Raw genomic sequence first — 15771 nt, 5'->3', positions numbered from 1 at the left:
TAACTGACAAACATTCAAAACAATCAAAACTATTTGTTAACACTTTGTATGTACGAAATTTGCTCAAAAAAGGTGGAGTTTTTTGAGATGTATCCTTATAACTCCAAACAACTTGCAATGTTGTTGAGATTTTGAGTTAGGCCATTTGCGTTTTTTACAAGATCTAGATAATGTACCCAACTCGAAGTGTAATTTTTGGTTGAGGGGGGTCATACAAACCCCAAAAATGCAAAAACATCAAAATCAATTTTTTTTGATATGAGACCTTATTACTCCCGAGGTGCGATATGTAGATAAAAGATCCCCATTCATACCAGACAAGTCTTCTAAAATTAAACAATTCATAGATCTAATAAAAAAACTCAACCTTACCAACTTAATATGAACGCTCACACGTCAGGTGTAATAATCATGCAATTACAAACACCCCCCCCCCCCCAATAAAAGAAATAATAACAATACGCAGTACATCTTGAAAACTGAAATAATAAAATTAGGCTAAACCTAGTTAACTTTTAACAAAAACTAGTGTTATAAAAGACAAAAAAATTAATAAACAAGTTTTACACCGAATGACTTGATTTTACACAAGATATTAAGTACAGTATAAATAAAGGAGAAAACAAACTACAAAAATAAAACAATAAAAAGAAGAAAAATTTTCAACTAATTAAGTTAAACATTTACAGGTACATTACATAAAATAATCTAATTTCTGCATGGACGTTTTTTTCGTTCCGTTCGCGATTCTAATTACAACATTTCGAATAATGGCCATTGGCCACTTCGAATTAGGGACATTTTTATTGGACACTACGGAAAACATCATCAACTTGAAGATTTTTCTCCTTATAGTTTGCCACTTATGGCGAACCTGGAGCTCATTCAAATAATTCTGAAGCCAAGAGACCCTGATCGAATCAACCACTTGATGTCATCCTTCTGAGATAGGTACCTCCAAAAAAAACTGTAGTCTACTACATAATTGAAAAATGTCTGGGCAAATGCCTAGAGTTTGAGATCGACTCAACCTTGGTTGCTACAGTAGACAATTCAAAAAGATTTAGAGCCTGTGTACCTACTACCTATAGATTTAGTGTGGAGAATGATCAATGCCCTTTTCACGTAAACATCGATTAACATACCTAAGCATCATTCAAGAATACCTTTTTTATAAACAATTCTAGGTAAACCTCTTCTAGCAACGAAACATTTGCCCCTCCTGCACAAAATTGGAAAAATAGAAAAATGCGAAGAAAACAATTTCTTTAAAAATTGTAAATTTCTGTGTTGAAATTGTTTTACATTATTTTATTAAATGAACTGGATTTGAGAAAAAACCGTCCTCAGTTTCCCAAGGACCCAAAAAATGTTGATCTACATGTACAAAGCCTCCCCCCTTCACAAAAAACCCCCGCAAAAATCAAAATATGGATGAGAAATTGAAGTTGGTGAATATTTCTTGAAAATTGTTTATTGCTGATCTGAATCTTTCCAATATTAACTCCCTTTGTCTACATTTCGTTATCTGTTTCAAATGGTGGAGGGAGAGGTGGTAAATTATTGTTTTGAGGGTCCAAAAAAATGTTCGTTATCTATTTTTCATGAGGTGCTCCGGATTTGGGGTAAGTCCAAAAACCTGGCTACTCTAGCGCTGTAGTGCTTAGCAGAGCTGTGAGCCTGAAACGATTTAGAGATCAAAATATATTCATTTTGGGATTGGATTTGTTTTAGTTTTGTTCTTCCAAATTTTTATTTCAGTTAGGGAATTGAAAAAATTGTTTTGGATTTGATTCTGGGATGAATCAGTTCCGGTTTTGGAATTTTCATTTCAACCAATTTTAAGCTGAAATTGACTAATGGACCCTGCAAGGGGTCTAAAAAATGGGAGGTTTTGACATGGGGAATTGGGAATCCGTATTTCTACTATAATCTGAATGAATAATGATAAGTGGTGTAAAATAACAATTTATTGAATTTATCAACCTCAAATTGGGGAAAAATCAAAAATTTGAGTTCCCAAAGCCGAAACAATTTTGTTTCAGTTCTGGGATTGTTTAGGGTTCAAAATTATATTGGATCTGGGATTTTTTTGGTTTCAGATTTGGGGATATGTTGGACATATTTTTTTCACTTATTCTACTTATTCCAAGTAAAATAAAAATTTATTCTACTTTACCTTTACGCGTACCTGTTCTACATTATTATTCTACGCTGACAACTCTGCTCATGGCGTCTAGTGCTTTCGAAGCATGTGCCGCTTCACGTGTTCTCTTCTTGCGTATGATTTATGGCACTCGGGGCACTTGTAGGGGTTTAAATTTTCATGCAAATTCATGATGTGTTCTTTCAGGCGACCGATAGCGCTGAATTTTCGCTTACAAATTTCGCAAACGATAGGCTGGCTGCGATCTAATAACAAATCAAATAAAAAGAAACAAAAGTTGGTCATTTGATCAGCTAATCAATTTGCGAGAGATGAAAATACAACTCGGCTCATGGCGTCTTCTATGATAACTATTAGTGAATGTTTTACCGAGACTTAAACCGGGTATATGGCTCTGCTTTAGATGAAAAACCAAACTGACTTTATATCGGCATCGGAACATGCAATGTGCGCAGTAATGATAAGAAGTAGGAGTCCGCTGAATGTCAGTGAGGTGCATCTGACGCATGTGTCGGCCCACGCATTGTTTTAATCTATAGGATTTATCGCATTTTGGGCATTTGAATGGTTTCACGTTAGGCTGGCTGCGATCTAATGCAAATCAAATAAAAAGAAACAAAGGTTAGTAAAATGTGAGACATGAAAATAAAACGAAAATAATTCTCTTGTTTATAAATATGTACTTATTCAGCCCAATACCTACTACTGATTAGATATCTCATACTTGAAACTTACTAGGAGCTTCATTTCGTTTCGCAGAAATGTAGATTTTCAATTTGTTGGTATCTGAAGATGAGACTTGCCACAATTTGGAAGTAGAAGCAGCAGGAGAGGCAGGCAACTCTTTAGCATGCTCGTTGGAAATCGATGTCTCAAGATTAATACTGTCCAAATGGGAGTTCAGTTGTTCACACACATTAATAGTGTCAATGAATCTTAATCTCATCGTATGTTGGTGTGCTAAGTACCTGAAAAATTTTTTTAAAATGCGGTTTATTGTTGATACATACGTACTTATGTTGAATAGCGTTTGAAACTTTTAACTTACTCAATATACTCTGATCTTAATATTGCTGTTTTTTCTCGAGCTATATCAAGTTTCTCCTTTATCATTTCATACCCATTATCTTGTTCACCCGACTCTGATGATGAAGTCGAAGATGGCTGCAATTGATTTTCCCAATATCTGTTGATGAAATATAAATATTTTACTTAGGGTAAATGCAAGTACATATTATGAGGTACATAGATTGAAACTCTTCCTAAATGAAGAGGAATTGATATATATTTTGGGGAAGGGGGGATCAATTTGACAAATCTTGTTTTTTTTCTGCACTTTTGACAAATCATTATTTAATGTTTAGAATTTCAGTTTAATTCTTTGTAGGCCTATTTTTCAATAATCTAAGCAGTCTGTGTAAAATTTTACACAAATTACTAATGAGACATTTTCTCAATTTTTTGTCATTTTCTGATGGTCCATCCATTTTTGATATTTTTGAGTGATTTTCACAGTCAATTTCACAATTTTTATGGTTACCTACTTTATTTGCTGTGAAATTCATTTCTGGCTCTTTATTAAATGCCGAGATCGTCAGAATTTTTACTTTGGGCTTCGATTATTATTGTTTCATATATCTGTTGATTGATCGATAGTTTTATAACTACATAACTAATCCACCTTAATTTTTGTTTGTTTCAGGTGAGTACGAATTTCCTTTCAAAAATGATAGAATATGAACTCGCGTATGAGAATAAGTAAGCAATTTTATAACCCTTATGAGAAAAGTTACGTCCTTCTACACTTGTGACCTTTTATTTTCAAGGGCAAATCAAAAAAAAATTCTATATTCACGGAATTTGAAAATCAGCTGAAATAAACTGTTCATCAGGTTTGAATCGAGGTGATCTGATTTTCCGAATACGAATTTGGAAACAGTAGATCAACACTCCGATTTGAACGGGGCCGAAATTTTTGGAAAGAGCATAGTCTAAAACCCCCAATACCAAATTTTCAGCTGCCCAAGTTCATTTTTCGATTTTTGGCGAATTTTTGAAAATTCAAAATTGACTGTTTTTGACGATTTATGTTTTTTTATTCAAAGTGTGCACTTGATCAATAAAATTGGTCAAAATAAGTCCCAAAACTGATATTATCCCCCCAAATCCAAATTTCGCCATTTGCAGCCATTCTGGAGCATCCAGCGCAATTTTCAATTTCTCCAGAATTTTGAGTTTGCTCCAGAAGGCGTGAATATGAAGTTGGGCAGCTAAAAATCGAGTTGTATATTACACTCGACCTGTTTAACGAGTTTATCCACATTTGAGCCGATTTTGAGAGTGACACTTCAAAAGTGGCTTTTTGACCAGCTTTTTTCAAAATTAAAAAATCCAAAAAATCAAAAGATAACAGTTTGTGAGGAATTTTTCGAAATGCGCGCGAATCGCTGTATTTTGTCCAAAACTAACCCTCCAAATCCAAATTTCACAATTTCCAGGCGTTCTGGAGCCTCCAGCGCGATTTTTCAATTTCTCCAGAATTTTGAGTTTGCTCCAGAAGGCGTGAATATGAAGTTACGCAGCTAAAAATCGAGTTGTATATTATGTACACTCAACGTGTTTAACGAGTTTATCCACACTTGAGACGATTTTGAGAGTGACACCTGAAGAGTGGTTTATTGAGGTGTCATTCTTGCTCCAAAACGGCTGGAAAGGTAGAACTTGCCCTCCGGAGGTTAGTTCTTGAAGAAATACAGCGATTCGCGCAAATTTCAACAATTTCCTCACAAACGGTTATCTTTTGATTTTTTTGATTTTTTAAGGTCAAAAAACCACTCGTGAGGTGTCACTCCCAAAATCGGCTTAAATGTAGATAAACTCGTGAAACAGGCCGAGTGTAATATACTACTCGATTTTTAGCTGTCCAACTACATATTCACGCCTTCTGGAGCAAATTCAAAATTCTGTAGAAATTGAAAAATCGCGCTGGAGGCTCCAGAATGACTGGAAATGGTGAAATTTGTATTTGGGTAATTATTATTAGTTTTGGGACTTATTTTGACCATTTTTATTGATCAAGTGCGTACTTTTAATTAAAAAACATAAATCGTCAAAGACAGTCAATTTTGAATTTTCAAAAATTCGCCAAGAATCGAAAAATCAACTTAGGCAGCTGAAAATTTGGTTTTGGGGGTTTTAGACTATGCTCTTTCCAAGAATCGCGGTCCCGTTCAAATCGGAGTGTGACTCCTCAAGAGGTTTCCTTGTGAGTTTACAAACGATTTTGATTTTTAATGAATTTAAAAAAAATTGAACTTTAGGTCAAAAATGGGGGAAAATTGAAATTTTACCAAATAGACCAAGAAAGCTGAAATTTGCCTCCGAATCGATTGGAAACGGTTTCGAACCATTTTAAGTGGTAGTTCGGGAGCACCGCCCCTAACAGATTTTTGAAAATTGAAATTTCTACGACATTTTACCTAATTAAGTTGTTGAAATGAAATTTACTCAGTAGCCCATTTTTTATATGCTGAGTCGATTGGAGGTGATTTCAGGCTGTTATGGAGCCAACGGGTATATTCTGGAAATTCCAGATTTTCTAAGTGGTCAAAGAATCGTCCAAATTAACATTACGTCATTTTTTTCAAAATACAGAGTATTTAATACATAGGTAGTAAATAAAAGTAGTAGTGACTTTAAAAATGGGCTGTGAGAGTGGTGACAAAGTAGTGAATTCAGTCAAAAAGATAGTGAAAAAATGCAAAAATTCGAACGCGCAACAAAAACCTTCAAATTATTGAAAAAATTGATTGGAATTAAGAAATATTGTGCATAAACATTTTCTTCCAATTTTAATTTTTTTGTTGAAAATTTTTGTTCATTTTGTGTGTGTGTATGTGTGACGTGTGTTAAAATCCATTATTCTTTAACAAATTTCAGAATTATTGTGTTCTGAAAGAGTACCTATATGATTCCGCCATTAATGTACCATGTAGACTTCAAGTGACTCATTACACAGAAAAATCGTTTTTTATACCTCTCGAATTACTGATTTTCGAGAGCTTTTGCCTTCACTTCGTTCAGTGCTGTTTGCCTTTTGATTTCAATTTTGAATTTTTCAAAAAAAAAAAACATTCGAATTTCAAAATTTTGAAGCCAAATTCACTTGAAAAAACATCGTTTTTTATATGTAAATGTACCTAGTGAAATGCTGATTTTCGAGAGCTTTTGCCCTCGCTACGCCGTAACAGTTTTCTCTTTTCGGTAATTGAAGAATTCCAGACTTGTGTAAGTTATATAATTATGAATATTAGGCGAAATTACGCGTATACCTTTGAAATGACAAAATTGTCATTCCATCTCTCTCTTATTTTACTTCAAACCTCGCCGTTTTATTTCGAAAAATTTGTAAGTACAACCTATATTTTTTCGCCAAATGTCGTTCAAATTTTCCATTTGGTAAGTTTTTGTACCAATATTTTTAAAAAATTCGACATGTTGGAAAAAGTTTTTTATTCGTCCAATTTTATTACATCAGCTAGACGAACCTCAAAGGTGAAAATGAAATCAAAAATTGTAGGTAATAATGAAATTATATTTTCAACATCCGTTTGCTTGACAATCGAGATAAATCTTGAGATGTTTGAAGACATTTGGAAAAGCGAAAAGCTTGAGTATCAAATTTTGCCTCACCCACCCCACCCCCTCCCCCTCTTGAAAAATTCAAAGTGTTTAAAATTGTCCTGTTGAAGTCCTCTTTGTTTCTTTTGAAATTTTGTTAAACATCCGGAAAATTCCGCTCATTTACTGAGGTATCTGTTGCCAAAATTATTAAAAAAGTCTCGTTTTTGTCGAAATTATTTTTAAAAATCCAAACTTTTGTCGTAATTGTCGAAAAATACATTTTCTTCTGACGTACCTATCAAAAAAGTCCTAATATTTTTTGTAAAAATGAGCAAAAACCCGTGTTGGCCAAAATTTCCAAAAATTTCAATTTTTGCCAAAATTATCGAAAGAGTTTTGACTTTTTGTAAAAATTGCCAAAATAGCTCCTGTTTTTTGTCAAAATATTCAAAAAATCTTATCGCCAGAATACTTGTCAAAAAAGTCTCAATTGTACAAAAGTTTTTTTTTTTGTAAAAAAAACTCAACTTTTATCAAAATTGCCAAAAAAGTCCAGTTTTTTGCCAAAATTGTTAAAAAATGTCTTTTTCTGACGTTTTCAAAAAAGTTCCAATATTTTTTGCAAAAATGGCCAAAAAATTTTGTTAGTAGCCAAAATTTCGAAAATTCCTGCTTTTGTCAGAATTATCCTAAGAAGGTTACGTTTTTTTACCAGAATTATCTGCAAAGTTCTGTTTTTGCCTAAATTGTCAAAAAAATCTCGTATATTGTAAAGAAATTCCTTTTTTGTCAAAATTATAAAACACTTCTAACTTTTGTGACAATTGTTACAAAACCTCTGATTTTTGCCAAAATGTTCAAAAAATCCTGTTGCCACAATTGAAAAAATTCTTGCTTTTGCCAAAATTATCTTTAAAAAATTTTAAAAATCCTTTTTTTTGTGAAATTATTGCGAAAAATAATTTATTTAGTACCTAGTAATTTTGCAAAAATGAATAGATTATTGTAAAAAAAAAACTTCCGCTTTTAAGCAAAATTTTCAAAACTCCTGTTTTTTGTCAAAATTGTCATCAATTCTACTTTTTATTTTAGACGAAATATTGTAGGAAAAACTTTTTTTTCACAAGTTATCCAAAAAATTCTGTTTTATGCCGAAGAATACTATGAAAGTACAGCTTTTGCAAAAATTGTCAAAAAGTCCTAACGTTTGTCAGGATTTGTCTAAAAGAGTGCTGCTTTTTCCATTTTTAAAAATCTATCTTCGTAATTTTATATTTTTCCTTTCGATTTCACGTAGGTACCATATAAGTACAGTACCTAATTAACCATTCGAAATAGGCAGTTTATATAAAATAAAATGATCCATGCATATTTTCTACTCACTCCGCAAGTTTAACGATGGTTTCGCACAGACGCATTGAGTCTTCGTAATGTTTGTTAAACTCCATAATGTTATATTTTTTTAAAAATCGACTGTAAAACTACACGAAAATTGAACTAATGTATTATTGAAAAGGTAAATAATTTTGATTGCAATAAATCGGCCTTCCTTACCAAAAGCAGATGTTTTGGAAAAAAAATCGCGACTTTTTCCCAAATGATTCTCAACATCTCAACCGCGAGTCACAACTTGCGTAGAAATGACCATGACCATGGACCACTAATGAAGAGCTAAAAAAGTAAAAAACTAACTATCTACACTGTCGTCCGTCGCTGGGGTGAACTCATATGTACACAGTGACAAATCTATCAGTTCGACTGTCTTATCGATGCGTACAAAAAAAGGAAGGATCTTACGATCCTAGCCAAAAGATTCTAAGGGTAGGTAGGGCGCGGCGCGGAGAAGAGGGACCGGAAATCGCTTTCTCCAACGAGGGTACGTCTGCGGTTTTTTTATGCAACTTCTTAGCTAAAGGTACAAGGTTGGACACAAGAGTACTCTGTCCCTATACATATACCGGCATCGATAGAAAGATGAAAAAAAAAAACATTTTAAAAGATTACCTATACAATAATAGAGTATTTACAACTTGATTTACAACACTTGACCTCGTAATGTAATCTATCAGGAAAAAGGACAGCACGACCAGAACGTGTTATTATGGAGCTTTTAGCGATTTTAGGTGTCTTTTGTGTTCTTTCTTTACGATTTTTTTTTTTTTTTGCATCTTTGATGATATATGCAGTATCGCGAATATGGATGGACGCATTGTCTGGTTTTTCTATACCTATCTAATACAAGCAGAAACTACCCATCCTTCCGACGAGTGGTGTGGAGTGGAGAGTTGGTTAGCATTTGAAGAGTACACGGCAAGACCCACAAAAGTCACTTTTATAAAATTTACGGTAGAGTTTTGAAGTATGCTCCAATTTTGTAGCGAATGTGAATTTCATCAAAGTATGTAATGACTGGAAATATATCACACAATAAGTATTCCACCAACACAACTCGAAAGTCGAGGTATAGTGGGGAAAAAAATGAAGAAATACGCTAATTACGAGTTGAAAAGTCACTCGCTCATCTTTTCGTGAAAAAAATCAAGCAAAAAACCGAAAAATTAGTGTGTTTTGCAACAACTAAAATTCGATGAAAATTTATTACATATTACGATGAAAAATTTTCCCATTCTAAATAATTAGTGTAGGCGAATTAGCATTTAAAAAAACATTTTTACCTAGCCAAGATTTTTTTGCGGAAAATTGTCGAGGGTAACCCCCTGAATAATCCCTGAGAGTTACCACCCCGTGGCCCGTACCCCTCTTGCTAATTTTTTTATGGTGGGCTGAACCCCCCCCCCCCCCACAGTGGGCTGTGAGCACCCTCAAACGGGCGTAATTCAAAAACTTACAATAAACCCAAAAACAATTGTAAAATGATATCCTCCCTTATGTTTTTGGGGTCACAGAATACGAATTTGACAATATTTTTTTTGTAGGGGTTAGCGGTGGGGGGTTGAGGGGGGGTCAAAAATTCAAAATTTGGCCATAATGACGTGTGATATGTCGAAATGTATGTTTTCGAGGGTGTAGATCACGAATCTGACAATATTTTTTTCGTAGGGGCGAATGGTGAGGGATGAAGGGGGTAAAAACGGCGAAAAATTCAAAATTTGATTATAATGATGTGTGATACGTCAAAATGTACCAAGTATGAATAATTCAACTGAAAGTAAGTACTTTCCATCAATTTACTGGATTTTAGTTTTTATAAAGTAATTATAGAGATAAGATTCATCTTGAAACCCCGTTTTTCTCCTACTCGACTGCACAAATTGGAATAGAACAAATTTTCTCACGTACTCTCACGGGAAATTCCAGTGGCTGGTAATACTTGAGATAGTGTATTTCAAGTGTCAATTGCCATTTTTGACCGAAAGTGACCCAACGACCCCCATAGTCGATTGTAGTGAAAAATCATAGTGAATTTTGTTAAAAAGTTACAAATTTTTGTCTTAGTGGGACTTTGACGGCTCCCCAACAGAAAATTCTTCATCCCCCACCCTTCACCCCTCCTACACCCTCGAAAACGTACATTTTGACATATCGCACGTCATTATAGTCAAATTTTGAATTTTTCGCTGTTTTCACCCCCTTCATCCCCCACCATTCACTCCTACGAAAAAAATATTGTCAAATTCGTCATCTACACCCTCAAAAACATACATTTCGACATATCACACATTATTATGGTCAAATTTTGAATTTTTCACCCCCTTCATCCCCCACCATTCACCCCTACGAAAAAAATATTGTCAGATTCGTGATCTACACCCTCGAAAACATACATTTCGACATATCACACGTCATTATAATCAAATTTTGAATTTTTCGCCGTTTTCACCCCCTTCATCCCCCACCATTCATCCCTACGAAAAAAAATATTGTCAGATTCGTAATCTACACCCTCGAAAACATACATTTCGACATATCACACGTCATTATGGTCAAATTTTGAATTTTTGACCCCCCTCACCCCCCACCCCATACCCCTACAAAAAAAAAATATTGTCAAATTCGTATTCTGCGACCCCAAAAACATAAGGGAGGATATCATTTTACAATTGTTTTTGGGTTGATTGTAAGTTTTTGAATTACGCCCGTTTTGAGGGTGCTCACAGCCCACTGTGGAACCCCCCTTTTTTGAAATTTCAATAACACAGTTCTCAACCCCATTTCAACCGATTTTGAAAATTTTTCTGAAAGTTATGTATATCCTTAGTAGGTATCTCCACAAAAATTTTCAACCCCCTCCCCTCATATTTACCCCTCAAAATGGCGTTTTTTTCATTTTCTTATGCCTATATTAACAACCAAGATTGCGATGTAGAATTTTGGAAACTTGTTTTTTGGATGTATTTGTGGCCTCCAAACATCATATTTTATATTGAGAATTTTTGCTTTGGTGCGACGTGATGAAAATTTGGAATAATGTACCTTAGTGGGTGGGGGTGGGGGGGGGTGAAATTTTTTGGTTATTTCTGCAAAAAACATTAGGACTTTTTCGACAACGTCAAGAAAAAGGTATTTTTCGACAATTTTGGCAAAAAAAAAAACAGGATTACATTTTTGGCAATTTTGACTAAAGTTGGGATTAAAGTTTATTAGCAAAAAATTATGGTATTAGGAATGGAAATGATCAATTCTCAGTAAAGCACTGGAATCCTCAATAAGTCTCCTATCAGTGTATTTTTTTGAACGATTTTTTTCGAGAATTTTTTGTTGAGGGGGGGGGGGAAGAACAAATAATTAGCGTGCCCGTTTTTTTTTCCAAATGAACTTCTTAAAAATATGTACATATATCGCTTTTAGTGCTCTCTGAATAAAATTTTCAAAAGCTTTCGCTCTTGCTTCGCTCAGGCTGATTTTTTTCTTGTTTTGAAACAAAAAAAAAACTCACATTTAAGCCCAAAATTCATATGAGTCGAACCCCCTGAACACGAATATGAAGTTGGATTTACAGTTGGACCCTTCTAAGGGGCTCCATGGGGGGGGGTACAGTGCCCCAAAATTGAGTTTTTCGCCGAGAATTGTTTATTTTACCGTTACCTAAACCCTGTAACTTCCTTAATCAAGGTTGATCCATGGTTTTTGTGGAGAATACCATTATACATCCTCCCCCACTCCTTCTCACCCTCTCTACCTATGTTCACAACTATCACAAGTATAGAAAAATATTCGACTGTCTCGTGGCTGTATGTTGACTGGTTCTTCGTTTTTAGAACATTTTTCATTGTGTCTTGTCAAACCCTGTCAACCTTGATTAAGGAAGTTACAGGGTTTAGGTAACGGTAAAATAAACAATTCTTTGCGAAAAACTCAATTTTGGGGCACTGTACCCCCCAAATGGGGCCCTTGGAAGGGTCCAACTGTAAATTCAACTTCATATTCGTGTTCAGGGGGTTCGATTCATATGAAAACGACACCCATATTGCCAACATTTTTCAGACCCAAAATTGGGTGGGGTGGTGCCCACTGCCCATAGGCCCAAAATGAGCCTTTAGAGGAATTGTTGCAACTTCTACAGTTTTTCAAGGTTCACGTGCAAAGCTTCAGAACTTTACTACGAGTATTTTTTAGATTGGCGGTGCTATTATGCCACAAAAAGCACATTTTGAAGAGTTTTTTGAGTTTTTAAAGATGACCCACCTGGAGAAAAAATTTGAAAAAATTTCCAAAAATAGTACTTACCTGAACATATTTTCAGAAGAAAAAAAATTTTGGGCACAAGAATTAGGTTCGGAGATATGGCGGTTTCAAATTTTCTTCTGTCAATATCTCCCCCCCCCCGGGGGTAGAAAAATTTCGAAAAAATTCATGTGGATAGACCCATGCTTCCTGTACATATTTTGGGTAAAATCAAAATTTTTTATCCAAAACTCGTTGAAGTGCAATTTTTTCCCCGAAAAAAGCGTTTTTTCGTCATTGTGGACAAAGGGGGGGGGGGTGGGGGGACAAATTTTTGGGTCTACAATTTTTTTAGAGGTACCCAACAATGTTGAATCAACAAGAAATCAAAAATCCGAGGACAGGGGCATTTCACCTATCTTATCCGGGAATACCCTGAGTCTGACTATTTCTCCTCTTCTCTCCTCTTCTCGTCCTTTTTTCTTCCATTGCATCGTGTTGGGAAAATGCTTCTTAAATTATGTATTATTTTGGAGAGAAGAAAAATAATTGGGACAAAAAGAGGGTGGTACCAATTTTTTTCGCAATTTGGCTACAATTCAAGATGAAATCGATTCCACTCTTCAATGTTATCAATTTAGAGATTTTTTCGCAATTTTCCAATTTTTTGTACCGATGGGGGAGGAGGGGGGGTAGAGCTGAGTTGCTACAAACTTCTGCAGGAGGTAATATATCTTACATAGAGTGTGATTTCGTTCAAATTTTAAAATTATTATACGTTTATAGTATCGATTTTTTAATACTCCGCGAAGACGACGATTTTATCGAATATGGTGGCATTTTTATGATATCTCGTCGATGGAAGCCATTTTGATACGCGGCGGTATTGTTCTTTAATTCTCATTGAAAGGAGACGCGAATTAAATACGACCGTATGTTCTATAATTAGGTAAAGTTGAGAGTAGGTACCTACTTTGTTTAATTAAAACCGTATTGAATTTTTCTTCGTTTTTTTTTTGTATCGATCGCTAATTTAATCAAGCTTCCTCATTCTTCTTCTTTTCCTAACAGTACCTACCTAAAAACTATTAAAATATCAAAAGTCCCGACTTGGCGATTTTCTTTTTAAAAAAAAAAACTCTGTCAAAATTTGGTCCTTTTTACGCTCGGTTGTCACTTCAGCTCGCTCGTTAAACACTAATTTAGTCGTACATAGAAACGTACAAAAGAATAGGAACACGGTTGTAGGGGAAGGGGAATTGGATGGAAAAAAGGACCGACGACGACGTTGAAAAAAGAAAATAATCTCGCTTTTGGCTTTTATTTTTTTTAATGGAATCGTCATCGGCAGTGTGTTGCGTTGCTCTGGTTTTTATGTAGTAAGTTGTTGTGTTGGTGTTATATAAAGTGCTCGTCACGTTTCGCGAAAATTGGATATTCGCGCAGCCTCTCTCAGTCTCTTTTAATGGGAATAATTTAAAATTCAGTTCGAACGAGTATATATTGTATTAAATTTCAAAATGTATGCGAGTTTTCGAAACGTGTAGTGGTTCGTATGTGGCATAATGTAAGTAAGTTTTGTGCCCGTTGGGTACAAATGACAATATGTGTTTTCGGTTCCAGTTATACACTCTTGTACATTTGCGAAGTTGAAATTGATTTTGGTCTCTTGGTATTCTCCTAACCTTTTTACCTACCTACCTATATGTATCGAATTTACGACGTATCTTATTGTATGTATAAGCACAAGCAGGTGTCTTGTTATGTATTATCGAATCGTGTATATCTGTTCTGTGTGTGTATTACTTAGTCAAACTACGAGACTGTGTTTCAAGATGGAATATATTCAGTAACTAAAAGAGAACCTGTATTCGACGTGATAAATTTCCATACGTGAGTGACTTCATCAAAAGTCAACACGTGCGAATTTTTTCCCTCTGGTTTGAATTGATTCAGCGTTGTTGAGATGTTTAAACTTTGAAACGTCGGAATACGAGTGTAGATACCTATTTGTGTTTTGAACGACGCAGCGATGTTTTTAAAAATTTATTTTACTCTATAATAATGAATTGGAATTTGAATTCAAGATGTGGTTTTTTGACTGGAGCTTTTTCGCGAATATTTGATGGGAATGTATCTACTCTACTCGTTTGGAGAAAATAAAATAGTATTCGTTTGCATGCACCAAGGAGGTGGATTTTATTTTGAAATTGGTTCAATTTGGGTGAGAAATGAGACACTGAAAATTTCAGGTCAAAAAATCAATTCTAATTTGTGCCCAGAATTCAATTATTTTTTCCTGTGGAGATAATCTTAGCTCTAGCAAACTATAATGAACACGTCTTGTTTTGAGCATAATAATTAATCACTTTTCGCTTCAAAAACCATGGAATTCATTTGTGTCGTTGCTCCATAACGATAATTTTGGACCCGGAGGGGTTGTCAAGTGGTGGGTGGGTTAGCTCCTTCTCCATGCATGACTATGACCCGTATCAATAGCAAAAAATTCGTTTTGCCTAAATTTTGGTTTCGCTGACCATAATACATTTTCTGCAATTTTGGTTACTGAAGTTAATTTTTGAAGAAAAAATTCAGGAATTCAATTTTTTCAAACTTAGGAATAATTTTCTGACTTTTCGCTAAAAATTGTAAAAAAAAACCTCGCTTTTAAACAAAACTACTGAAAATAGTCGCTTTTTTACAAAAAAATTTCAAAACCTTACTTTTTTCAAAAATTGTCCAAAAGTTTCGCTTTTTGTAAGAAATTGCCAGAAAACAATTCCTCTTGTTAGAATTTTCAGTCTAGTTTTGATTCGCCAATAATTGTTTTTTTTTCGACAGAAATTGCAAAAATCCTTCCATTGTTACCAAAAATTGTCAAAAAGTCTCGATTTTTTGTCTAAAAATTTTAAAACAGGCAGTTGAAGTTTTAAGAAGTGAAAATCGCAACATTTTATTTTGTAATCCTCTCGCTGCTTCTTAAGCTATTTTGACTCCATTTCCTTTGTAATTGAGCCTCTTAAAAGTTGAGAAATTCGAAATAATTCTCTCAATTCCCCCCCTCCCTCCCCCTCCCTCTTTCCCTCCCAAAAGAAATATATACATCTACAAATTTAAAGTCTGTGACAATTTTTTGAAAATTTCTCGTTTCACTTTCGGATCAGAATTCTTTCAAATAACCTGTTTATTTTTTGTAGATGGCTTTCTTTTTTTGAACCATCCTGAGCAAAAGTTGGTAATCAGTTCAATTTGAATTGGATTGTTTTGCTAGAAAAATTTGAATTTTTGTTTCATTTCCTCATCACAAAAGGTTAATATTTTTTGGGAACAAATGAAAAGGAATAAAATTTTAGTGC

At 34.4% G+C, this 15771-nt stretch overlaps 1 protein-coding gene and 1 long non-coding RNA gene across 3 annotated transcripts in view; both read left to right on the top strand.

Annotated features, from left to right (window-relative positions):
- LOC135847046 (uncharacterized) overlaps nucleotides 1-15771 on the top strand; it is an 89358-nt gene that overhangs the window by 24387 nt on the left and 49200 nt on the right. The gene's annotated exons all lie outside the window — the stretch shown is intronic.
- LOC135847853 (uncharacterized) lies at nucleotides 2758-3235 on the top strand. The gene is made up of 2 exons (XR_010559250.1): nucleotides 2758-2788; nucleotides 2927-3235. It is a non-coding gene; the product is annotated as an uncharacterized LOC135847853 (long non-coding RNA).

The sequence above is a fragment of the Planococcus citri genome, chromosome 5 (assembly GCF_950023065.1).
Source record: "Planococcus citri chromosome 5, ihPlaCitr1.1, whole genome shotgun sequence".
NCBI lineage: Eukaryota > Metazoa > Arthropoda > Insecta > Hemiptera > Pseudococcidae > Planococcus > Planococcus citri.
The sequence above is the reverse complement of the archived record's forward strand: the minus strand, read 5'-3'. Positions and strand labels throughout refer to the sequence as shown.